The sequence below is a fragment of the Rhinoderma darwinii genome, unplaced genomic scaffold (genome assembly GCF_050947455.1).
Source record: "Rhinoderma darwinii isolate aRhiDar2 unplaced genomic scaffold, aRhiDar2.hap1 Scaffold_2457, whole genome shotgun sequence".
In the NCBI taxonomy this organism is placed as follows: Eukaryota; Metazoa; Chordata; class Amphibia; order Anura; family Rhinodermatidae; genus Rhinoderma; species Rhinoderma darwinii.
In genome coordinates, this window is record NW_027462756.1 from 1 (window position 1) to 23340 (window position 23340).

The 23340-nt window shown below is 49.7% G+C and overlaps 11 non-coding genes and 2 pseudogenes across 11 annotated transcripts; all 13 read left to right on the forward strand.

Moving 5' to 3' along the window:
- The first annotated feature begins 864 nt into the window (after positions 1–864).
- On the forward strand, positions 865–1055 carry LOC142702874 (U2 spliceosomal RNA). The gene has a single exon (XR_012867266.1). It is a non-coding gene; the product is annotated as a U2 spliceosomal RNA (small nuclear RNA).
- A 1299-nt stretch (positions 1056–2354) lies between these two features.
- Positions 2355–2545, forward strand: LOC142702886 (U2 spliceosomal RNA). Its single transcript, XR_012867277.1, has one exon. It is a non-coding gene; the product is annotated as a U2 spliceosomal RNA (small nuclear RNA).
- Positions 2546–3844: 1299 nt separating this feature from the next.
- Positions 3845–4035, forward strand: LOC142702889 (U2 spliceosomal RNA). Its single transcript, XR_012867278.1, has one exon. It is a non-coding gene; the product is annotated as a U2 spliceosomal RNA (small nuclear RNA).
- A 1297-nt stretch (positions 4036–5332) lies between these two features.
- LOC142702890 (U2 spliceosomal RNA) lies at positions 5333–5523 on the forward strand. Its single transcript, XR_012867279.1, has one exon. It is a non-coding gene; the product is annotated as a U2 spliceosomal RNA (small nuclear RNA).
- A 1298-nt stretch (positions 5524–6821) lies between these two features.
- On the forward strand, positions 6822–7012 carry LOC142702891 (U2 spliceosomal RNA). Its single transcript, XR_012867280.1, has one exon. It is a non-coding gene; the product is annotated as a U2 spliceosomal RNA (small nuclear RNA).
- Positions 7013–8310: 1298 nt separating this feature from the next.
- On the forward strand, positions 8311–8501 carry LOC142702875 (U2 spliceosomal RNA). The gene has a single exon (XR_012867267.1). It is a non-coding gene; the product is annotated as a U2 spliceosomal RNA (small nuclear RNA).
- Positions 8502–9799: 1298 nt separating this feature from the next.
- On the forward strand, positions 9800–9990 carry LOC142702876 (U2 spliceosomal RNA). The gene has a single exon (XR_012867268.1). It is a non-coding gene; the product is annotated as a U2 spliceosomal RNA (small nuclear RNA).
- Positions 9991–11288: 1298 nt separating this feature from the next.
- On the forward strand, positions 11289–11479 carry LOC142702877 (U2 spliceosomal RNA). The gene has a single exon (XR_012867269.1). It is a non-coding gene; the product is annotated as a U2 spliceosomal RNA (small nuclear RNA).
- Positions 11480–12777: 1298 nt separating this feature from the next.
- On the forward strand, positions 12778–12968 carry LOC142702878 (U2 spliceosomal RNA). Its single transcript, XR_012867270.1, has one exon. It is a non-coding gene; the product is annotated as a U2 spliceosomal RNA (small nuclear RNA).
- A 1298-nt stretch (positions 12969–14266) lies between these two features.
- Positions 14267–14368, forward strand: LOC142702888 (U2 spliceosomal RNA; annotated as a pseudogene).
- Positions 14369–19923: 5555 nt separating this feature from the next.
- On the forward strand, positions 19924–20097 carry LOC142702887 (U2 spliceosomal RNA; annotated as a pseudogene).
- Positions 20098–21395: 1298 nt separating this feature from the next.
- On the forward strand, positions 21396–21586 carry LOC142702879 (U2 spliceosomal RNA). The gene has a single exon (XR_012867271.1). It is a non-coding gene; the product is annotated as a U2 spliceosomal RNA (small nuclear RNA).
- A 1298-nt stretch (positions 21587–22884) lies between these two features.
- LOC142702880 (U2 spliceosomal RNA) lies at positions 22885–23075 on the forward strand. The gene has a single exon (XR_012867272.1). It is a non-coding gene; the product is annotated as a U2 spliceosomal RNA (small nuclear RNA).
- Positions 23076–23340: the final 265 nt, after the last annotated feature.

Here is a 23340-nt window from a genome sequence, read left to right on the forward strand (position 1 = left end):
CGCCACAATGGACCTACCTGTGTACACTAGGTGGATGTGATGGAATGTACTGTCGTCCCTACATTTCAAGAAGAAGTAAGAATTGCAGTTGCAACAAACCCTTGCTTGCCTACAAAGAGAGCAGCAATTTGGATTTGTTACTATGTTACCTGGAAGAATAACAAACTGTGCAAGGATGGAGGTTGTAGGAGCAAAGAGAAGTTGTCTGTAAAGTTGGTGGATGCCTATTTTCCATTTTGCAGTCCCTTGTCTCCCTCTTGTGGCCTCCTGGAGGCAAATAAATGTGCAAAAAAAAGACAGCCTGGCGGCCGGCTGTTGCAGTGTTGCCCTCTCAGGCAACACTGAGTGACTGACTGAGCCTCACAGTCTTATATAAAGTTCAGACGGAACTTTGCACGTGTCATAGTGGAGCCCTCAGGATTCCAGAGCCAGCTTTCTGACATCATAATGGGGCCTGCCTCAGAGATAAAAGCCTGGGCCCAGGCAGTGTTGTTCAGTGCTGCTCAGCAGGCAGCACAGGACTGGATTAAAGCTGATACAAGGTGTGAAGGAACAAGGGGTGGCTGTGGGCATGCACTTGCTGCCGCTGCCAGTGTTTATCTGCATGGCAGGAGGGCATTTGGGCGTTGCCAGGAAGGCGTTTTTATGTAGATTCCTCCTCTTTCAGCACTGCATTGTGGTGCAAGCAAAAGAAGCAAATCCTGTCTGGCTTCCTCTCCGGCCTTTATTCACCTCCCGCTTAGTAGCTGTAAATGTGTGTGAGCCTGCAGGGCCCCATGGAATTGCCTAGGAGTAGGCTGAATCGCTGCAAGGGGTGAACAGCAGTATGGGACAGGCTCGGGCAAGGCAAGGGCCGCTCGGGTTATCGCTTCTCGGCCTTTTGGCTAAGATCAAGTGTAGTATCTGTTCTTATCAGTTTAATATCTGATACGTCCCCTATCTGGGGACCATATATTAAATGGATTTTTAGAACAGGGAGATGGAAATAGAGCTTGCTCTGTCCACTCCACGCATTGACCTGGTATTGCAGTATTTCCAGGACCGGTGCACCCTTCCCTTATGTGTTGACTAAAATCAGATTCCAAAAGTGTTTTTTCTCTTTGCCATTGTTTCTGTCTTTCTGAAGGGATCTCCCCTTTTAATCCCATTATTTCAACACCTGTTGGACAATGCATTTGTACAGTCATGTGTGATAATGAGCTCATTTATTAAATGCAATTAATGAATACATTGCCACCTCTTGTTGTGTGTGTGTGTGTGTGTGTGTGTGTGTCTTCTGTGTTTCTGTGTTTCCGGCATTTCACATTGGAACAGCTCATTCACCTTCCTTGTCTTCTCTCCGCCCTCCCTCCCTCCCCTCCCTCCCTCCTAGGTAAGTTAAAGAGCTGCACCTGAGCCAGCCACTGATTGATGCAGCACCACAGTCAAATAGTGGAGTGGAGTGGAGTAGGGGAACAGCAAACAGCCATTAAAGCAGCCAGCCGCCTACCCGCCACAATGGACCTACCTGTGTACACTAGGTGGATGTGATGGAATGTACTGTCGTCCCTACATTTCAAGAAGAAGTAAGAATTGCAGTTGCAACAAACCCTTGCTTGCCTACAAAGAGAGCAGCAATTTGGATTTGTTACTATGTTACCTGGAAGAATAACAAACTGTGCAAGGATGGAGGTTGTAGGAGCAAAGAGAAGTTGTCTGTAAAGTTGGTGGATGCCTATTTTCCATTTTGCAGTCCCTTGTCTCCCTCTTGTGGCCTCCTGGAGGCAAATAAATGTGCAAAAAAAAGACAGCCTGGCGGCCGGCTGTTGCAGTGTTGCCCTCTCAGGCAACACTGAGTGACTGACTGAGCCTCACAGTCTTATATAAAGTTCAGACGGAACTTTGCACGTGTCATAGTGGAGCCCTCAGGATTCCAGAGCCAGCTTTCTGACATCATAATGGGGCCTGCCTCAGAGATAAAAGCCTGGGCCCAGGCAGTGTTGTTCAGTGCTGCTCAGCAGGCAGCACAGGACTGGATTAAAGCTGATACAAGGTGTGAAGGAACAAGGGGTGGCTGTGGGCATGCACTTGCTGCCGCTGCCAGTGTTTATCTGCATGGCAGGAGGGCATTTGGGCGTTGCCAGGAAGGCGTTTTTATGTAGATTCCTCCTCTTTCAGCACTGCATTGTGGTGCAAGCAAAAGAAGCAAATCCTGTCTGGCTTCCTCTCCGGCCTTTATTCACCTCCCGCTTAGTAGCTGTAAATGTGTGTGAGCCTGCAGGGCCCCATGGAATTGCCTAGGAGTAGGCTGAATCGCTGCAAGGGGTGAACAGCAGTATGGGACAGGCTCGGGCAAGGCAAGGGCCGCTCGGGTTATCGCTTCTCGGCCTTTTGGCTAAGATCAAGTGTAGTATCTGTTCTTATCAGTTTAATATCTGATACGTCCCCTATCTGGGGACCATATATTAAATGGATTTTTAGAACAGGGAGATGGAAATAGAGCTTGCTCTGTCCACTCCACGCATTGACCTGGTATTGCAGTATTTCCAGGACCGGTGCACCCTTCCCTTATGTGTTGACTAAAATCAGATTTCCAAAAGTGTTTTTTCTCTTTGCCATTGTTTCTGTCTTTCTGAAGGGATCTCCCCTTTTAATCCCATTATTTCAACACCTGTTGGACAATGCATTTGTACAGTCATGTGTGATAATGAGCTCATTTATTAAATGCAATTAATGAATACATTGCCACCTCTTGTTGTGTGTGTGTGTGTGTGTGTGTGTGTGTCTTCTGTGTTTCTGTGTTTCCGGCATTTCACATTGGAACAGCTCATTCACCTTCCTTGTCTTCTCTCCGCCCTCCCTCCCTCCCTCCCTCCCTCCTAGGTAAGTTAAAGAGCTGCACCTGAGCCAGCCACTGATTGATGCAGCACCACAGTCCAAATAGTGGAGTGGAGTGGAGTAGGGGAACAGCAAACAGCCATTAAAGCAGCCAGCCGCCTACCCGCCACAATGGACCTACCTGTGTACACTAGGTGGATGTGATGGAATGTACTGTCGTCCCTACATTTCAAGAAGAAGTAAGAATTGCAGTTGCAACAAACCCTTGCTTGCCTACAAAGAGAGCAGCAATTTGGATTTGTTACTATGTTACCTGGAAGAATAACAAACTGTGCAAGGATGGAGGTTGTAGGAGCAAAGAGAAGTTGTCTGTAAAGTTGGTGGATGCCTATTTTCCATTTTGCAGTCCCTTGTCTCCCTCTTGTGGCCTCCTGGAGGCAAATAAATGTGCAAAAAAAAGACAGCCTGGCGGCCGGCTGTTGCAGTGTTGCCCTCTCAGGCAACACTGAGTGACTGACTGAGCCTCACAGTCTTATATAAAGTTCAGACGGAACTTTGCACGTGTCATAGTGGAGCCCTCAGGATTCCAGAGCCAGCTTTCTGACATCATAATGGGGCCTGCCTCAGAGATAAAAGCCTGGGCCCAGGCAGTGTTGTTCAGTGCTGCTCAGCAGGCAGCACAGGACTGGATTAAAGCTGATACAAGGTGTGAAGGAACAAGGGGTGGCTGTGGGCATGCACTTGCTGCCGCTGCCAGTGTTTATCTGCATGGCAGGAGGGCATTTGGGCGTTGCCAGGAAGGCGTTTTTATGTAGATTCCTCCTCTTTCAGCACTGCATTGTGGTGCAAGCAAAAGAAGCAAATCCTGTCTGCTTCCTCTCCGGCCTTTATTCACCTCCCGCTTAGTAGCTGTAAATGTGTGTGAGCCTGCAGGGCCCCATGGAATTGCCTAGGAGTAGGCTGAATCGCTGCAAGGGGTGAACAGCAGTATGGGACAGGCTCGGGCAAGGCAAGGGCCGCTCGGGTTATCGCTTCTCGGCCTTTTGGCTAAGATCAAGTGTAGTATCTGTTCTTATCAGTTTAATATCTGATACGTCCCCTATCTGGGGACCATATATTAAATGGATTTTTAGAACAGGGAGATGGAAATAGAGCTTGCTCTGTCCACTCCACGCATTGACCTGGTATTGCAGTATTTCCAGGACCGGTGCACCCTTCCCTTATGTGTTGACTAAAATCAGATTCCAAAAGTGTTTTTTCTCTTTGCCATTGTTTCTGTCTTTCTGAAGGGATCTCCCCTTTTAATCCCATTATTTCAACACCTGTTGGACAATGCATTTGTACAGTCATGTGTGATAATGAGCTCATTTATTAAATGCAATTAATGAATACATTGCCACCTCTTGTTGTGTGTGTGTGTGTGTGTGTGTGGTGTCTTCTGTGTTTCTGTGTTTCCGGCATTTCACATTGGAACAGCTCATTCACCTTCCTTGTCTTCTCTCCGCCCTCCCTCCCTCCCTCCCTCCCTCCTAGGTAAGTTAAAGAGCTGCACCTGAGCCAGCCACTGATTGATGCAGCACCACAGTCAAATAGTGGAGTGGAGTGGAGTAGGGGAACAGCAAACAGCCATTAAAGCAGCCAGCCGCCTACCCGCCACAATGGACCTACCTGTGTACACTAGGTGGATGTGATGGAATGTACTGTCGTCCCTACATTTCAAGAAGAAGTAAGAATTGCAGTTGCAACAAACCCTTGCTTGCCTACAAAGAGAGCAGCAATTTGGATTTGTTACTATGTTACCTGGAAGAATAACAAACTGTGCAAGGATGGAGGTTGTAGGAGCAAAGAGAAGTTGTCTGTAAAGTTGGTGGATGCCTATTTTCCATTTTGCAGTCCCTTGTCTCCCTCTTGTGGCCTCCTGGAGGCAAATAAATGTGCAAAAAAAAGACAGCCTGGCGGCCGGCTGTTGCAGTGTTGCCCTCTCAGGCAACACTGAGTGACTGACTGAGCCTCACAGTCTTATATAAAGTTCAGACGGAACTTTGCACGTGTCATAGTGGAGCCCTCAGGATTCCAGAGCCAGCTTTCTGACATCATAATGGGGCCTGCCTCAGAGATAAAAGCCTGGGCCCAGGCAGTGTTGTTCAGTGCTGCTCAGCAGGCAGCACAGGACTGGATTAAAGCTGATACAAGGTGTGAAGGAACAAGGGGTGGCTGTGGGCATGCACTTGCTGCCGCTGCCAGTGTTTATCTGCATGGCAGGAGGGCATTTGGGCGTTGCCAGGAAGGCGTTTTTATGTAGATTCCTCCTCTTTCAGCACTGCATTGTGGTGCAAGCAAAAGAAGCAAATCCTGTCTGGCTTCCTCTCCGGCCTTTATTCACCTCCCGCTTAGTAGCTGTAAATGTGTGTGAGCCTGCAGGGCCCCATGGAATTGCCTAGGAGTAGGCTGAATCGCTGCAAGGGGTGAACAGCAGTATGGGACAGGCTCGGGCAAGGCAAGGGCCGCTCGGGTTATCGCTTCTCGGCCTTTTGGCTAAGATCAAGTGTAGTATCTGTTCTTATCAGTTTAATATCTGATACGTCCCCTATCTGGGGACCATATATTAAATGGATTTTTAGAACAGGGAGATGGAAATAGAGCTTGCTCTGTCCACTCCACGCATTGACCTGGTATTGCAGTATTTCCAGGACCGGTGCACCCTTCCCTTATGTGTTGACTAAAATCAGATTCCAAAAGTGTTTTTTCTCTTTGCCATTGTTTCTGTCTTTCTGAAGGGATCTCCCCTTTTAATCCCATTATTTCAACACCTGTTGGACAATGCATTTGTACAGTCATGTGTGATAATGAGCTCATTTATTAAATGCAATTAATGAATACATTGCCACCTCTTGTTGTGTGTGTGTGTGTGTGTGTGTGTGTGTCTTCTGTGTTTCTGTGTTTCCGGCATTTCACATTGGAACAGCTCATTCACCTTCCTTGTCTTCTCTCCGCCCTCCCTCCCTCCCTCCCTCCCTCCTAGGTAAGTTAAAGAGCTGCACCTGAGCCAGCCACTGATTGATGCAGCACCACAGTCAAATAGTGGAGTGGAGTGGAGTAGGGGAACAGCAAACAGCCATTAAAGCAGCCAGCCGCCTACCCGCCACAATGGACCTACCTGTGTACACTAGGTGGATGTGATGGAATGTACTGTCGTCCCTACATTTCAAGAAGAAGTAAGAATTGCAGTTGCAACAAACCCTTGCTTGCCTACAAAGAGAGCAGCAATTTGGATTTGTTACTATGTTACCTGGAAGAATAACAAACTGTGCAAGGATGGAGGTTGTAGGAGCAAAGAGAAGTTGTCTGTAAAGTTGGTGGATGCCTATTTTCCATTTTGCAGTCCCTTGTCTCCCTCTTGTGGCCTCCTGGAGGCAAATAAATGTGCAAAAAAAAGACAGCCTGGCGGCCGGCTGTTGCAGTGTTGCCCTCTCAGGCAACACTGAGTGACTGACTGAGCCTCACAGTCTTATATAAAGTTCAGACGGAACTTTGCACGTGTCATAGTGGAGCCCTCAGGATTCCAGAGCCAGCTTTCTGACATCATAATGGGGCCTGCCTCAGAGATAAAAGCCTGGGCCCAGGCAGTGTTGTTCAGTGCTGCTCAGCAGGCAGCACAGGACTGGATTAAAGCTGATACAAGGTGTGAAGGAACAAGGGGTGGCTGTGGGCATGCACTTGCTGCCGCTGCCAGTGTTTATCTGCATGGCAGGAGGGCATTTGGGCGTTGCCAGGAAGGCGTTTTTATGTAGATTCCTCCTCTTTCAGCACTGCATTGTGGTGCAAGCAAAAGAAGCAAATCCTGTCTGGCTTCCTCTCCGGCCTTTATTCACCTCCCGCTTAGTAGCTGTAAATGTGTGTGAGCCTGCAGGGCCCCATGGAATTGCCTAGGAGTAGGCTGAATCGCTGCAAGGGGTGAACAGCAGTATGGGACAGGCTCGGGCAAGGCAAGGGCCGCTCGGGTTATCGCTTCTCGGCCTTTTGGCTAAGATCAAGTGTAGTATCTGTTCTTATCAGTTTAATATCTGATACGTCCCCTATCTGGGGACCATATATTAAATGGATTTTTAGAACAGGGAGATGGAAATAGAGCTTGCTCTGTCCACTCCACGCATTGACCTGGTATTGCAGTATTTCCAGGACCGGTGCACCCTTCCCTTATGTGTTGACTAAAATCAGATTCCAAAAGTGTTTTTTCTCTTTGCCATTGTTTCTGTCTTTCTGAAGGGATCTCCCCTTTTAATCCCATTATTTCAACACCTGTTGGACAATGCATTTGTACAGTCATGTGTGATAATGAGCTCATTTATTAAATGCAATTAATGAATACATTGCCACCTCTTGTTGTGTGTGTGTGTGTGTGTGTGTGTGTGTCTTCTGTGTTTCTGTGTTTCCGGCATTTCACATTGGAACAGCTCATTCACCTTCCTTGTCTTCTCTCCGCCCTCCCTCCCTCCCTCCCTCCCTCCTAGGTAAGTTAAAGAGCTGCACCTGAGCCAGCCACTGATTGATGCAGCACCACAGTCAAATAGTGGAGTGGAGTGGAGTAGGGGAACAGCAAACAGCCATTAAAGCAGCCAGCCGCCTACCCGCCACAATGGACCTACCTGTGTACACTAGGTGGATGTGATGGAATGTACTGTCGTCCCTACATTTCAAGAAGAAGTAAGAATTGCAGTTGCAACAAACCCTTGCTTGCCTACAAAGAGAGCAGCAATTTGGATTTGTTACTATGTTACCTGGAAGAATAACAAACTGTGCAAGGATGGAGGTTGTAGGAGCAAAGAGAAGTTGTCTGTAAAGTTGGTGGATGCCTATTTTCCATTTTGCAGTCCCTTGTCTCCCTCTTGTGGCCTCCTGGAGGCAAATAAATGTGCAAAAAAAAGACAGCCTGGCGGCCGGCTGTTGCAGTGTTGCCCTCTCAGGCAACACTGAGTGACTGACTGAGCCTCACAGTCTTATATAAAGTTCAGACGGAACTTTGCACGTGTCATAGTGGAGCCCTCAGGATTCCAGAGCCAGCTTTCTGACATCATAATGGGGCCTGCCTCAGAGATAAAAGCCTGGGCCCAGGCAGTGTTGTTCAGTGCTGCTCAGCAGGCAGCACAGGACTGGATTAAAGCTGATACAAGGTGTGAAGGAACAAGGGGTGGCTGTGGGCATGCACTTGCTGCCGCTGCCAGTGTTTATCTGCATGGCAGGAGGGCATTTGGGCGTTGCCAGGAAGGCGTTTTTATGTAGATTCCTCCTCTTTCAGCACTGCATTGTGGTGCAAGCAAAAGAAGCAAATCCTGTCTGGCTTCCTCTCCGGCCTTTATTCACCTCCCGCTTAGTAGCTGTAAATGTGTGTGAGCCTGCAGGGCCCCATGGAATTGCCTAGGAGTAGGCTGAATCGCTGCAAGGGGTGAACAGCAGTATGGGACAGGCTCGGGCAAGGCAAGGGCCGCTCGGGTTATCGCTTCTCGGCCTTTTGGCTAAGATCAAGTGTAGTATCTGTTCTTATCAGTTTAATATCTGATACGTCCCCTATCTGGGGACCATATATTAAATGGATTTTTAGAACAGGGAGATGGAAATAGAGCTTGCTCTGTCCACTCCACGCATTGACCTGGTATTGCAGTATTTCCAGGACCGGTGCACCCTTCCCTTATGTGTTGACTAAAATCAGATTCCAAAAGTGTTTTTTCTCTTTGCCATTGTTTCTGTCTTTCTGAAGGGATCTCCCCTTTTAATCCCATTATTTCAACACCTGTTGGACAATGCATTTGTACAGTCATGTGTGATAATGAGCTCATTTATTAAATGCAATTAATGAATACATTGCCACCTCTTGTTGTGTGTGTGTGTGTGTGTGTGTGTGTGTCTTCTGTGTTTCTGTGTTTCCGGCATTTCACATTGGAACAGCTCATTCACCTTCCTTGTCTTCTCTCCGCCCTCCCTCCCTCCCTCCCTCCCTCCTAGGTAAGTTAAAGAGCTGCACCTGAGCCAGCCACTGATTGATGCAGCACCACAGTCAAATAGTGGAGTGGAGTGGAGTAGGGGAACAGCAAACAGCCATTAAAGCAGCCAGCCGCCTACCCGCCACAATGGACCTACCTGTGTACACTAGGTGGATGTGATGGAATGTACTGTCGTCCCTACATTTCAAGAAGAAGTAAGAATTGCAGTTGCAACAAACCCTTGCTTGCCTACAAAGAGAGCAGCAATTTGGATTTGTTACTATGTTACCTGGAAGAATAACAAACTGTGCAAGGATGGAGGTTGTAGGAGCAAAGAGAAGTTGTCTGTAAAGTTGGTGGATGCCTATTTTCCATTTTGCAGTCCCTTGTCTCCCTCTTGTGGCCTCCTGGAGGCAAATAAATGTGCAAAAAAAAGACAGCCTGGCGGCCGGCTGTTGCAGTGTTGCCCTCTCAGGCAACACTGAGTGACTGACTGAGCCTCACAGTCTTATATAAAGTTCAGACGGAACTTTGCACGTGTCATAGTGGAGCCCTCAGGATTCCAGAGCCAGCTTTCTGACATCATAATGGGGCCTGCCTCAGAGATAAAAGCCTGGGCCCAGGCAGTGTTGTTCAGTGCTGCTCAGCAGGCAGCACAGGACTGGATTAAAGCTGATACAAGGTGTGAAGGAACAAGGGGTGGCTGTGGGCATGCACTTGCTGCCGCTGCCAGTGTTTATCTGCATGGCAGGAGGGCATTTGGGCGTTGCCAGGAAGGCGTTTTTATGTAGATTCCTCCTCTTTCAGCACTGCATTGTGGTGCAAGCAAAAGAAGCAAATCCTGTCTGGCTTCCTCTCCGGCCTTTATTCACCTCCCGCTTAGTAGCTGTAAATGTGTGTGAGCCTGCAGGGCCCCATGGAATTGCCTAGGAGTAGGCTGAATCGCTGCAAGGGGTGAACAGCAGTATGGGACAGGCTCGGGCAAGGCAAGGGCCGCTCGGGTTATCGCTTCTCGGCCTTTTGGCTAAGATCAAGTGTAGTATCTGTTCTTATCAGTTTAATATCTGATACGTCCCCTATCTGGGGACCATATATTAAATGGATTTTTAGAACAGGGAGATGGAAATAGAGCTTGCTCTGTCCACTCCACGCATTGACCTGGTATTGCAGTATTTCCAGGACCGGTGCACCCTTCCCTTATGTGTTGACTAAAATCAGATTCCAAAAGTGTTTTTTCTCTTTGCCATTGTTTCTGTCTTTCTGAAGGGATCTCCCCTTTTAATCCCATTATTTCAACACCTGTTGGACAATGCATTTGTACAGTCATGTGTGATAATGAGCTCATTTATTAAATGCAATTAATGAATACATTGCCACCTCTTGTTGTGTGTGTGTGTGTGTGTGTGTGTGTGTCTTCTGTGTTTCTGTGTTTCCGGCATTTCACATTGGAACAGCTCATTCACCTTCCTTGTCTTCTCTCCGCCCTCCCTCCCTCCCTCCCTCCCTCCTAGGTAAGTTAAAGAGCTGCACCTGAGCCAGCCACTGATTGATGCAGCACCACAGTCAAATAGTGGAGTGGAGTGGAGTAGGGGAACAGCAAACAGCCATTAAAGCAGCCAGCCGCCTACCCGCCACAATGGACCTACCTGTGTACACTAGGTGGATGTGATGGAATGTACTGTCGTCCCTACATTTCAAGAAGAAGTAAGAATTGCAGTTGCAACAAACCCTTGCTTGCCTACAAAGAGAGCAGCAATTTGGATTTGTTACTATGTTACCTGGAAGAATAACAAACTGTGCAAGGATGGAGGTTGTAGGAGCAAAGAGAAGTTGTCTGTAAAGTTGGTGGATGCCTATTTTCCATTTTGCAGTCCCTTGTCTCCCTCTTGTGGCCTCCTGGAGGCAAATAAATGTGCAAAAAAAAGACAGCCTGGCGGCCGGCTGTTGCAGTGTTGCCCTCTCAGGCAACACTGAGTGACTGACTGAGCCTCACAGTCTTATATAAAGTTCAGACGGAACTTTGCACGTGTCATAGTGGAGCCCTCAGGATTCCAGAGCCAGCTTTCTGACATCATAATGGGGCCTGCCTCAGAGATAAAAGCCTGGGCCCAGGCAGTGTTGTTCAGTGCTGCTCAGCAGGCAGCACAGGACTGGATTAAAGCTGATACAAGGTGTGAAGGAACAAGGGGTGGCTGTGGGCATGCACTTGCTGCCGCTGCCAGTGTTTATCTGCATGGCAGGAGGGCATTTGGGCGTTGCCAGGAAGGCGTTTTTATGTAGATTCCTCCTCTTTCAGCACTGCATTGTGGTGCAAGCAAAAGAAGCAAATCCTGTCTGGCTTCCTCTCCGGCCTTTATTCACCTCCCGCTTAGTAGCTGTAAATGTGTGTGAGCCTGCAGGGCCCCATGGAATTGCCTAGGAGTAGGCTGAATCGCTGCAAGGGGTGAACAGCAGTATGGGACAGGCTCGGGCAAGGCAAGGGCCGCTCGGGTTATCGCTTCTCGGCCTTTTGGCTAAGATCAAGTGTAGTATCTGTTCTTATCAGTTTAATATCTGATACGTCCCCTATCTGGGGACCATATATTAAATGGATTTTTAGAACAGGGAGATGGAAATAGAGCTTGCTCTGTCCACTCCACGCATTGACCTGGTATTGCAGTATTTCCAGGACCGGTGCACCCTTCCCTTATGTGTTGACTAAAATCAGATTCCAAAAGTGTTTTTTCTCTTTGCCATTGTTTCTGTCTTTCTGAAGGGATCTCCCCTTTTAATCCCATTATTTCAACACCTGTTGGACAATGCATTTGTACAGTCATGTGTGATAATGAGCTCATTTATTAAATGCAATTAATGAATACATTGCCACCTCTTGTTGTGTGTGTGTGTGTGTGTGTGTGTGTGTCTTCTGTGTTTCTGTGTTTCCGGCATTTCACATTGGAACAGCTCATTCACCTTCCTTGTCTTCTCTCCGCCCTCCCTCCCTCCCTCCCTCCCTCCTAGGTAAGTTAAAGAGCTGCACCTGAGCCAGCCACTGATTGATGCAGCACCACAGTCAAATAGTGGAGTGGAGTGGAGTAGGGGAACAGCAAACAGCCATTAAAGCAGCCAGCCGCCTACCCGCCACAATGGACCTACCTGTGTACACTAGGTGGATGTGATGGAATGTACTGTCGTCCCTACATTTCAAGAAGAAGTAAGAATTGCAGTTGCAACAAACCCTTGCTTGCCTACAAAGAGAGCAGCAATTTGGATTTGTTACTATGTTACCTGGAAGAATAACAAACTGTGCAAGGATGGAGGTTGTAGGAGCAAAGAGAAGTTGTCTGTAAAGTTGGTGGATGCCTATTTTCCATTTTGCAGTCCCTTGTCTCCCTCTTGTGGCCTCCTGGAGGCAAATAAATGTGCAAAAAAAAGACAGCCTGGCGGCCGGCTGTTGCAGTGTTGCCCTCTCAGGCAACACTGAGTGACTGACTGAGCCTCACAGTCTTATATAAAGTTCAGACGGAACTTTGCACGTGTCATAGTGGAGCCCTCAGGATTCCAGAGCCAGCTTTCTGACATCATAATGGGGCCTGCCTCAGAGATAAAAGCCTGGGCCCAGGCAGTGTTGTTCAGTGCTGCTCAGCAGGCAGCACAGGACTGGATTAAAGCTGATACAAGGTGTGAAGGAACAAGGGGTGGCTGTGGGCATGCACTTGCTGCCGCTGCCAGTGTTTATCTGCATGGCAGGAGGGCATTTGGGCGTTGCCAGGAAGGCGTTTTTATGTAGATTCCTCCTCTTTCAGCACTGCATTGTGGTGCAAGCAAAAGAAGCAAATCCTGTCTGGCTTCCTCTCCGGCCTTTATTCACCTCCCGCTTAGTAGCTGTAAATGTGTGTGAGCCTGCAGGGCCCCATGGAATTGCCTAGGAGTAGGCTGAATCGCTGCAAGGGGTGAACAGCAGTATGGGACAGGCTCGGGCAAGGCAAGGGCCGCTCGGGTTATCGCTTCTCGGCCTTTTGGCTAAGATCAAGTGTAGTATCTGTTCTTATCAGTTTAATATCTGATACGTCCCCTATCTGGGGACCATATATTAAATGGATTTTTAGAACAGGGAGATGGAAATAGAGCTTGCTCTGTCCACTCCACGCATTGACCTGGTATTGCAGTATTTCCAGGACCGGTGCACCCTTCCCTTATGTGTTGACTAAAATCAGATTCCAAAAGTGTTTTTTCTCTTTGCCATTGTTTCTGTCTTTCTGAAGGGATCTCCCCTTTTAATCCCATTATTTCAACACCTGTTGGACAATGCATTTGTACAGTCATGTGTGATAATGAGCTCATTTATTAAATGCAATTAATGAATACATTGCCACCTCTTGTTGTGTGTGTGTGTGTGTGTGTGTGTGTGTCTTCTGTGTTTCTGTGTTTCCGGCATTTCACATTGGAACAGCTCATTCACCTTCCTTGTCTTCTCTCCGCCCTCCCTCCCTCCCTCCCTCCCTCCTAGGTAAGTTAAAGAGCTGCACCTGAGCCAGCCACTGATTGATGCAGCACCACAGTCAAATAGTGGAGTGGAGTGGAGTAGGGGAACAGCAAACAGCCATTAAAGCAGCCAGCCGCCTACCCGCCACAATGGACCTACCTGTGTACACTAGGTGGATGTGATGGAATGTACTGTCGTCCCTACATTTCAAGAAGAAGTAAGAATTGCAGTTGCAACAAACCCTTGCTTGCCTACAAAGAGAGCAGCAATTTGGATTTGTTACTATGTTACCTGGAAGAATAACAAACTGTGCAAGGATGGAGGTTGTAGGAGCAAAGAGAAGTTGTCTGTAAAGTTGGTGGATGCCTATTTTCCATTTTGCAGTCCCTTGTCTCCCTCTTGTGGCCTCCTGGAGGCAAATAAATGTGCAAAAAAAAGACAGCCTGGCGGCCGGCTGTTGCAGTGTTGCCCTCTCAGGCAACACTGAGTGACTGACTGAGCCTCACAGTCTTATATAAAGTTCAGACGGAACTTTGCACGTGTCATAGTGGAGCCCTCAGGATTCCAGAGCCAGCTTTCTGACATCATAATGGGGCCTGCCTCAGAGATAAAAGCCTGGGCCCAGGCAGTGTTGTTCAGTGCTGCTCAGCAGGCAGCACAGGACTGGATTAAAGCTGATACAAGGTGTGAAGGAACAAGGGGTGGCTGTGGGCATGCACTTGCTGCCGCTGCCAGTGTTTATCTGCATGGCAGGAGGGCATTTGGGCGTTGCCAGGAAGGCGTTTTTATGTAGATTCCTCCTCTTTCAGCACTGCATTGTGGTGCAAGCAAAAGAAGCAAATCCTGTCTGGCTTCCTCTCCGGCCTTTATTCACCTCCCGCTTAGTAGCTGTAAATGTGTGTGAGCCTGCAGGGCCCCATGGAATTGCCTAGGAGTAGGCTGAATCGCTGCAAGGGGTGAACAGCAGTATGGGACAGGCTCGGGCAAGGCAAGGGCCGCTCGGGTTATCGCTTCTCGGCCTTTTGGCTAAGATCAAGTGTAGTATCTGTTCTTATCAGTCCTTGTAAGGATAGATAGCTCGGAGAACCACTGGGGGCTATAAACACTAGCTTAGCGATCCAAGAGCGTTCCAGACGAAGCCGGCGACGAACTGCGGAGAAGAACCAGCGAAGACGACGATCCAGAAGGGAGAAGCCGCCATCGGGGAAGAAGCTCCGGGAGATCGCTGCCGGGAAGAAGAAGGAGAACTTCGGAGAAGAGCCGCTGCTGAAGGGGATCTTCGAAGAAGCTCGGCCGCAGAAGAAGAAGCTCGACGAGGAACCGCTGCGGAAGAAATTTCGTGGAAGAACCTCGGCCAGCAAGGAGAAGATTTGCATAGCTCCGCCCCCTTCGGGAAAGAGCTATCGAAGATCCTCCCCAAGCGACAGGAACAGCTGGAAGAAGCCATGGCCTCAACCAGCAACCCTGCCACCCAGAAGGAGAAGGCTGATGGACCAGGTGAGCCGGCCCAGGCCAGGACATCTCCTCCTGAAGCCTCCTCAAGCCAACAGGCCACCAGGAAGCCGAACCAGGCTGCTCCAACCCTGGAGCCCTGGATGAAGCAGACGGTGGCCCTGAAGCTGAAGGAGGTGGACGGGAGAGTGCCGGACATGACGGAAGAAGTGTTCTGCCAGAAGATGCTCCTGGACCAGGGCTTCGCTAAGCCGGAGACCATCAGCATCCAGGCCTTCATGACCGGGATGTTCTTCGTGACCTTCGCTTCGATCAACATCTGCAGAAGGTACTGGGAGATGGTGAAAGCGGCGAGGCCTGAATCCCCTTTCTCTCGCTTTGTGGGCAACTGCCCTGTCCAAAGAGAGGAAAGGCGGGTGACGGTCTCAATGCGGAACCCACACACCCCCGGCAAAGACATCACCACGCTCCTGAAGCGGTTCTGCACAGTGGTGAGGGAACCCACCCACATCCTGAACGGACTCGGCTTCTGGACTGGCAAGTGGTCGGTAATCGTCCGACTGAACAAGGATTCGAGCGCGGAAGACGGCCTCCAGCACCTGCCCCAGTCATTCTCGCTGGGCAACTCCTACGGCCTCATCTATTACCCGGACATGCCGCAGATCTGCAGGAGATGCAGCAAGAAGGGTCATTCGGTGAAGGACTGCAAGGAGGACGCCTGCAAGAACTGCCGGGTAACAGGACACGAGACCAAAGACTGCCCGAAACGGACAATGTGCAACCTCTGCGGACAAGCAGCCCACTCTTACAAGGACTGCCCGAAGAGGGATCGATCCTGGGCAACTGTAGCAGCAAAAGCTCCAGCCAGAGGGAACCCCGCCCCAGCCAGAGCTCCAGCGGCACAGAAGACCGGGAAAAAGAAGGATGGTAAGAAGACGACAGTCCCTCCCCCCCCTCTCCCGGCCCTCCCTCGCCCTACCCTTCCCACCCTCCCTCGCCCGGCCCTCCCCACCCCCCCGTCCCCAACCCCTGTCACCCCCACTGAGGCTCTCACCTTCTCCTACCCACCCATCTCAGTGGTCCTGTCACCTGCACCTCTCCCAACCCAGCCTCCCTTCTCCCCAGCTCCAGCAGCACTAACATCTTCCCCTCCAGCTGCTGGAGTCCTCTCCCTGGAGGATTTTCCCCCTCTTGTCTCCTCAGGTGCCATCCAGAGGAAGAGAAAGGTGAGGGACAGCCCAGCTGCTGAGTCCTCAAAGCGACAAGTCGTAGAAATCTGCGAAGATTCCCTTGCGCAGCAGGAGGAAATGGAGCAGATGGTGGAGGAACTCGTGTCTGAACCTGAGGTCATCGACTTCACAACAGACATCCAGGTGGCTACAATCCTGGAACAATTTTTGTCAGAGGGCCTGCTGGATCTTCCGGACCCGCCAGGCTCCAGAGAGGAGGATCCGCCCGACCGGACTGGTAACTAAGGTGTATCGTTTGCACTAACCTTCTTTATTCTCCCCCATGGCTGCTAAACTTAACATCTTTAGCCTCAATGTGAGGAGTGTTAGAGATAGGACTAGATGTCAGATGGTGCTAACTTTTCTTTCCAAGCAGTCGAGTGATGTATTTATGCTGCAGGAATGTACTCTCCCCTCTTCCAGGTCATACCATCATCTGGCCAGGCAGTGGACCCATGGCCCGTCCTACTGGTCTGGTGGGGGCGACTGTAAGTCTGCAGGGGTTGCCATCCTGATTAGGGGAAGCGTATTTACTGTTGACTCTGTCCAGGAGCTCGTCTGCGGCCGCTTGTTGGTCGTAGACGGTTCCTGGGCGGGAGAGCCGATTAGGCTCATCAACGTGTACGCTCCCCCTATGAAGGCTGAGCGCCTGGAACTATTCCAGACCCTGCGGACCCAGCTCGCCACCACTAGGGCAGTGGTGATGGCCGGGGACTTCAACTGCCCCATCGAAGAGGATGGACGAAGTTCCGACACTTCAATCAAGCTGGATGTCAGTTCCAAACTGCTTATCGAGATGGTAACCGAAGCATCCTTGCAGGACGTGGTGGGCTCCATGGGGATCGGCTCTGTGAACTATTCATGGAGCCGACCCGATGGCTCACTTCGTTCTCGGATTGACTTTGTGTTCACCTCCCGGGCAGTCAAGCAGCATGGGCACTCCATGGTCCCCTGCTTCTTCTCTGACCACAGGGCCATTCTCTTCCAGGGTGCCATCGGCCACGGTTTTCCTCCCGGCCCTGGCTCCTGGAAGCTGAATTGTGCCCTGCTGGAAAGAGAGGAGGTACTGGCGGAACTTAGAGACGCCTATATTGTTTGGAGGAATGATAAAGTTTTCTTTGACAAAACCTGTGACTGGTGGGAATATGTTAAAGTTGAATTTCGTTGTTTCTTTCAGGCAAAAAGTCGTCAACAGGCGTGTGAGAGGAAGAGAGACTTCAGAGAGATGCAGCGTCAGCTGCGATCCCTGCAAGACCTCCTTCAATGCGGCTGGGACGTCAGGAAGGAGCTGGAGGAAGCCAAAAAGGGCCTGAAAAGGCACTTTGAGGAGGAATCCAAGCGAATTGTCTTTCGTTCCAAGGTGGAGAACCTGGAGAAGGGTGAGAAATGTAACTCGTTCTTTTTCAGGAAACTCCATGCCGGCCACACGCCCCTGAAGGAACTTCGAGATGAGACCGGAAACATGCATTCTGGGAAGAAGGAGGTGATGGGAGTCGTCACAGACTACTACCGAAGCCTCTACTCCCGGAAAACCACTGACCCCGAAGCCGCCGATAAATTCCTGTCAGGTATCACTAATCATCTTGATCCTGCAGGTACGGAGGCTATGGATGTACCCCTGACGGTGGAGGAACTGCTCTCTGCCGCTAAATCCTTCAGACCCGGCAGGACCCCGGGCAGTGATGGTCTCCCAGCAGAGCTCTATGTAGCGCTGGGGGACTTGATCTGTCCGGACCTGCTGGAGCTCTATGAGGAGATGGTGGTGGAGGGTAGAATGCCACCGTCCTTGAGAGAAGGCATGATCACGATCTTGTATAAGCGGAAGGGGGAGAGATGTGACCTGAAAAACTGGCGTCCCATCTCTCTCCTGAACGTGGACTACAAGATCCTCGCCAAAGTATTGGCCAACAGACTGAAGGTTGTCATCGGACAGATCATCGGATCGGACCAAACCTGCGGCATTCCTGGCCGTAGGGTGGCCGACAGTCTTGCCCTGGTGAGGGACACGGTGCATTACATGCAAAGCCGCCGTACACACGCGGCCCTGGTCAGTCTGGATCAGGAGAAGGCTTTTGACCGGGTCTCTCACGAATTCATGGGTAAGGCTCTGCGTAGGCTGCGGCTTGGCAGGTTGTTCTGTTTGTATGTTAACCTGATGTATTGCGACATTTACAGCTCGGTGCTGGTGAACGGCTGGAAGACTGACCCCTTTCCTGTATCGTCGGGGGTTAGACAAGGCTGTCCTCTTTCACCTCTCCTTTTTGTTTGTGTTATAGAGCTCTTCGCAGAGGCTATCCGGCAGAATGGAGAGATCAGAGGGATCACCGCACCAGGTCCAGGACACTTCGAGGTCAAATGCTCGCTGTACATGGACGACGTGACCGTCTTCTGCGCTGACCAGAGTTCGGTGACTGCACTCGTCCAGACCTGCGAGGAGTTCGGACGCGCTTCAGGGGCAAAAGTCAACTGCGGGAAGTCGGAAGCCATGCTCTTCGGAAAGTGGTACCTGCCTTCTCCTGCCTCCTTCCCGTTTACTATCAAGCCGGACTTCATCAAAATTCTGGGAGTCTGGTTCGGTAAGGAAGGTGCAGCCCTAAAGTCGTGGGAAGAACGCTTGGCCAAAGTCAACCAAAGGATCGGACTGTGGAGCCTCAGACAACTCACTATTGAGGGCAAAGCAATGGTCCTGCGTAACGAAGTCTTGCCTGTGCTACAATACACTGCACAGGCATGGCCCCCTCTTGCAACGGTCTCGAGGGCCATTACCAGGACTGTGTTTCGCTTCATCTGGGGCTCGAAAATGGACAGAGTAAAGCGGACTGTTATGTACAAGGAGCCCCGCAAAGGTGGGAAGGGTATACCCGACATTCCCACTCTGCTGCGGATCGCTTTTGTATGTGACTGTGTTCGTAGGACTCTGAGGACAGCAAACGGCTCTGCGGGCAAGGCCATGTCCCGCTACTTCCTCCTTCCCCTCTGGCGAGGTTTTGGCTGGGATAAGTGGGACAGCTCCTTCCCTTACAACTGGCACGCTCCCTGGTTCTACGGAGATGTCGTCCGGTTTGTGAGGGAGCATCAACTGGAGGGTCTTAAGCCCGACTTGTGGAAACCTAAGACGATCCACAAGCACATCAGAGCAAAGGACTCACTGGAGTTTGTTCCAGGGCTTCATGCCGACACGTTGGAGACTGTTTGGACTAACGTGTCATCTGGCAGGTTGACCAACGGGCACAAGGACATTTCATGGATGGCCATCCAGGGAGGACTGCCTCTTAGGTCATTCATGCATGCCCGCAACCTGTGCAAGACCCGGTACTGCCCCAGGTGCCCCTTCACGGAGGAAACATCTTTGCACATTTTCTGGCAGTGCCCCTTTGCACAGGGTCTGTTGAAAGCCTTGGAACACGAACTCAAGGACTCAGTTCCCAGGAACAGACTGTCGTACCGCTCGGTACTTTATGGACTATTTCCTGGGAATACCACGGATGGAGCAATCCAGGAAGCCTGGCGCCTTATGAACTGTTTTAAGGACGCTATATGGTTCGCCAGGAATCGTCTGATTTTGCGGAGAGAGAGTGTGTCCGTCCAGGACTGCCGCAGGCTGATCCACAGCCTGCTCAGAGACTATTCCACCTGGGACAGCCCGGACGTCGATGAGGAAGAGGACTGATACTCCCCTTCCCCCCACTCTCCCTTCTTGTGTGTTGTCTTTCAATAAAGCTTCGGGCCTGTGATTTCCCGCTTCCCTATCCCCTCCTACCCACTCCCCTATCCCATCACTTGTCTGTAATGCTTTGTTGTTTGGCTTTAGTGAATGCAAGAATGTTAGTGTAGCATGTGGTGTAATGTATAGCATAGGCTAGCCTGTACTGTGTATTATACTGTCATGTTATGTTTGACGACTGTTATTATTTATTATTTGCTGCTTCATGGCTCGCGCTGCGTCGCAGTAATGTTTGTATGATGACGATTGATTGTCAATAAAGCATTTTTCAATCAAAAATCTGTTCTTATCAGTTTAATATCTGATACGTCCCCTATCTGGGGACCATATATTAAATGGATTTTTAGAACAGGGAGATGGAAATAGAGCTTGCTCTGTCCACTCCACGCATTGACCTGGTATTGCAGTATTTCCAGGACCGGTGCACCCTTCCCTTATGTGTTGACTAAAATCAGATTCCAAAAGTGTTTTTTCTCTTTGCCATTGTTTCTGTCTTTCTGAAGGGATCTCCCCTTTTAATCCCATTATTTCAACACCTGTTGGACAATGCATTTGTACAGTCATGTGTGATAATGAGCTCATTTATTAAATGCAATTAATGAATACATTGCCACCTCTTGTTGTGTGTGTGTGTGTGTGTGTGTGTGTGTCTTCTGTGTTTCTGTGTTTCCGGCATTTCACATTGGAACAGCTCATTCACCTTCCTTGTCTTCTCTCCGCCCTCCCTCCCTCCCTCCCTCCCTCCTAGGTAAGTTAAAGAGCTGCACCTGAGCCAGCCACTGATTGATGCAGCACCACAGTCAAATAGTGGAGTGGAGTGGAGTAGGGGAACAGCAAACAGCCATTAAAGCAGCCAGCCGCCTACCCGCCACAATGGACCTACCTGTGTACACTAGGTGGATGTGATGGAATGTACTGTCGTCCCTACATTTCAAGAAGAAGTAAGAATTGCAGTTGCAACAAACCCTTGCTTGCCTACAAAGAGAGCAGCAATTTGGATTTGTTACTATGTTACCTGGAAGAATAACAAACTGTGCAAGGATGGAGGTTGTAGGAGCAAAGAGAAGTTGTCTGTAAAGTTGGTGGATGCCTATTTTCCATTTTGCAGTCCCTTGTCTCCCTCTTGTGGCCTCCTGGAGGCAAATAAATGTGCAAAAAAAAGACAGCCTGGCGGCCGGCTGTTGCAGTGTTGCCCTCTCAGGCAACACTGAGTGACTGACTGAGCCTCACAGTCTTATATAAAGTTCAGACGGAACTTTGCACGTGTCATAGTGGAGCCCTCAGGATTCCAGAGCCAGCTTTCTGACATCATAATGGGGCCTGCCTCAGAGATAAAAGCCTGGGCCCAGGCAGTGTTGTTCAGTGCTGCTCAGCAGGCAGCACAGGACTGGATTAAAGCTGATACAAGGTGTGAAGGAACAAGGGGTGGCTGTGGGCATGCACTTGCTGCCGCTGCCAGTGTTTATCTGCATGGCAGGAGGGCATTTGGGCGTTGCCAGGAAGGCGTTTTTATGTAGATTCCTCCTCTTTCAGCACTGCATTGTGGTGCAAGCAAAAGAAGCAAATCCTGTCTGGCTTCCTCTCCGGCCTTTATTCACCTCCCGCTTAGTAGCTGTAAATGTGTGTGAGCCTGCAGGGCCCCATGGAATTGCCTAGGAGTAGGCTGAATCGCTGCAAGGGGTGAACAGCAGTATGGGACAGGCTCGGGCAAGGCAAGGGCCGCTCGGGTTATCGCTTCTCGGCCTTTTGGCTAAGATCAAGTGTAGTATCTGTTCTTATCAGTTTAATATCTGATACGTCCCCTATCTGGGGACCATATATTAAATGGATTTTTAGAACAGGGAGATGGAAATAGAGCTTGCTCTGTCCACTCCACGCATTGACCTGGTATTGCAGTATTTCCAGGACCGGTGCACCCTTCCCTTATGTGTTGACTAAAATCAGATTCCAAAAGTGTTTTTTCTCTTTGCCATTGTTTCTGTCTTTCTGAAGGGATCTCCCCTTTTAATCCCATTATTTCAACACCTGTTGGACAATGCATTTGTACAGTCATGTGTGATAATGAGCTCATTTATTAAATGCAATTAATGAATACATTGCCACCTCTTGTTGTGTGTGTGTGTGTGTGTGTGTGTGTGTCTTCTGTGTTTCTGTGTTTCCGGCATTTCACATTGGAACAGCTCATTCACCTTCCTTGTCTTCTCTCCGCCCTCCCTCCCTCCCTCCCTCCCTCCTAGGTAAGTTAAAGAGCTGCACCTGAGCCAGCCACTGATTGATGCAGCACCACAGTCAAATAGTGGAGTGGAGTGGAGTAGGGGAACAGCAAACAGCCATTAAAGCAGCCAGCCGCCTACCCGCCACAATGGACCTACCTGTGTACACTAGGTGGATGTGATGGAATGTACTGTCGTCCCTACATTTCAAGAAGAAGTAAGAATTGCAGTTGCAACAAACCCTTGCTTGCCTACAAAGAGAGCAGCAATTTGGATTTGTTACTATGTTACCTGGAAGAATAACAAACTGTGCAAGGATGGAGGTTGTAGGAGCAAAGAGAAGTTGTCTGTAAAGTTGGTGGATGCCTATTTTCCATTTTGCAGTCCCTTGTCTCCCTCTTGTGGCCTCCTGGAGGCAAATAAATGTGCAAAAAAAAGACAGCCTGGCGGCCGGCTGTTGCAGTGTTGCCCTCTCAGGCAACACTGAGTGACTGACTGAGCCTCACAGTCTTATATAAAGTTCAGACGGAACTTTGCACGTGTCATAGTGGAGCCCTCAGGATTCCAGAGCCAGCTTTCTGACATCATAATGGGGCCTGCCTCAGAGATAAAAGCCTGGGCCCAGGCAGTGTTGTTCAGTGCTGCTCAGCAGGCAGCACAGGACTGGATTAAAGCTGATACAAGGTGTGAAGGAACAAGGGGTGGCTGTGGGCATGCACTTGCTGCCGCTGCCAGTGTTTATCTGCATGGCAGGAGGGCATTTGGGCGTTGCCAGGAAGGCGTTTTTATGTAGATTCCTCCTCTTTCAGCACTGCATTGTGGTGCAAGCAAAAGAAGCAAATCCTGTCTGGCTTCCTCTCCGGCCTTTATTCACCTCCCGCTTAGTAGCTGTAAATGTGTGTGAGCCTGCAGGGCCCCATGGAATTGCCTAGGAGTAGGCTGAATCGCTGCAAGGGGTGAACAGCAGTATGGGACAGGCTCGGGCAAGGCAAGGGCCGCTCGGGTTATCGCTTCTCGGCCTTTTGGCTAAGATCAAGTGTAGTATCTGTTCTTATCAGTTTAATATCTGATACGTCCCCTATCTGGGGACCATATATTAAATGGATTTTTAGAACAGGGAGATGGAAATAGAGCTTGCTCTGTCCACTCCACGCATTGACCTGGTATTGCAGTATTTCCAGGACCGGTGCACCCTTCCCTTATGTGTTGACTAAAATCAGATTCCAAAAGTGTTTTTTCTCTTTGCCATTGTTTCTGTCTTTCTGAAGGGATCTCCCCTTTTAATCCCATTATTTCAACACCTGTTGGACAATGCATTTGTACAGTCATGTGTGATAATGAGCTCATTTATTAAATGCAATTAATGAATACATTGCCACCTCTTGTTGTGTGTGTGTGTGTGTGTGTCTTCTGTGTTTCTGTGTTTCCGGCATTTCACATTGGAACAGCTCATTCACCTTCC